Below are 1933 nucleotides of genomic sequence, written 5' to 3'. Positions count from 1 at the left end.
GAACAATACAGATCAGAACTAGAACGCATGAAACAGATTCAAAGACATATCCAGGAAATCAAAACTTCCATTGAAAGCTGCCAAAACTGCTTGATGAGGCTGAAGATAGAATCTCACATATTGAAGACAGTATGGCAGCTAATGATTGTGAAAGGAAGGATCTCTTAAAATCAACAAAGATCCAGGAAAAATAAATCCAACAGCTGCAAAATGAGGCAAAGAGAAATAATGTAGGAGTCAATGAAAGCAAGAGGCAACACAAACGACATAAAAAGAATATTTATAGAAATAATAGCAGAAAACTTCCCAAGCATGGAAAGAGATTCTGAAGTACAGGCAAATGAGGCATATAGAACCCCAACTAGCCAAAACCAAAATAAAATCACACCCAGACATATAATAATCATGACCTTAGATATTCAGCAGAAGAACAGAATATTAAAAGCTGCTAGAGAAAAGAAACAGATTACCTATAAAGGAAAGCCCATAAGAATAATGGCAGACATCTCAACACAAGCCATTGAATTGAGAAGAGCTTGGAGTAAAGTATTACATGTCCTGCGACAAAAAAACTTCCAGCCAAGACTGATGTACCTGGCCAAACTGTTCTTCAAATTCAATGGAGAAATAAAATATTTCTATGACAAAGAACAACTGAAGAATTTCATGAGTGCAAAACCATCATTGCAAAGAGTACTAAAAGATATTCTAGACAGAGAAAAACATGACCCCAATATCAGGAATAGAAAGGAACACTCAAGCAGAGCAAGCATGTAAAAAGGTGGGAAAAGTAGGAAATCAACAGCGAGTAAATAACATGACAATGATAGGTCAACACATATCAGTTATAACCATTAATGTAAATGGCCTCAATTCACCAGTCAAAAGAAACAGACTGGAAGAGTGCATTAAGAAACAAAATCCAATGATACGCTGTATACAGGAACCACATTTTACTCAAGAGGAACTCCATAGACTGAAAGTCAAAGGATGGGAAACAATCCTCCATGCAACAGGAACCCAGAAAAAAGCAGGTGTAGCTATTCTGTTTGCAGACAATGTAAACTTCAAACCAAGAACAATCAAAAGAGATAAAGAAGCTCACTACATACTAATCAGGGGAAAACTGCAAGAGGATGAGATAACAATCATAAACATGTATGCACCAAATATCAGAGCACCAAACTATAACACAAATCTTAACAGGCATGAAAACCCATATAACTAATAATACTATTATAATAGGGGACTTCAAAACCCCTTTGACACAAAGAGGTAGGTCAACTGGACAAGAAATTAGCAAAGAATAACAGATCTGAACCAAATCAATGAACAAATGGACTTAGTAGATGTGTACAGTGTTCCACCCCACCACATCAGAATACAAATTTTTCTCAGCTGCACATGCATCTTTCCCTAAAATAGATCACATTCTACCCCATAGAGCATACCTACTGAAATACAAAAGAACTGAAATTATCCCATGCATATTACCTGACCATAGTGCAATGAAATTGGAAATTAATGACAAAAGGAACTCCAAAAACACCATAAACACTTGGAAATTAAACAACAACCACCTGAACAACCAATGGGGCACAGAAGAAATTAAAGAAAATTAAAAAATACCAACAAACAAATGAAAATACACATACAACTTACTGGAATCTGTGGGATGCAACAAAGCAGTCCTCAGAGGGAAATTTACAGTGGTGAACTCACACATGAGGAAAACAGAAAGAGAACACATAAATGGCCTAACGCTGCACCTCAAACTTTTAGAAAAAGAACAAGTCAAGCCCAAAGCCCAAAGAAGGGAGGAGATTATAAAAATTAGGGCAGAAATTAATGCAAATGAAACAAACAAAACCCTACAAAAAATCAATGAATCAAAGAGTTGGTTCTTTGAAAGAATAAATAAAATTGATAAACC

This window comes from Chinchilla lanigera, unplaced genomic scaffold (genome assembly GCF_000276665.1).
Source record: "Chinchilla lanigera isolate Chin_1 unplaced genomic scaffold, ChiLan1.0 scaffold00029, whole genome shotgun sequence".
Lineage (NCBI taxonomy): Eukaryota > Metazoa > Chordata > Mammalia > Rodentia > Chinchillidae > Chinchilla > Chinchilla lanigera.
Note: the sequence above shows the minus strand (reverse complement) of the source record.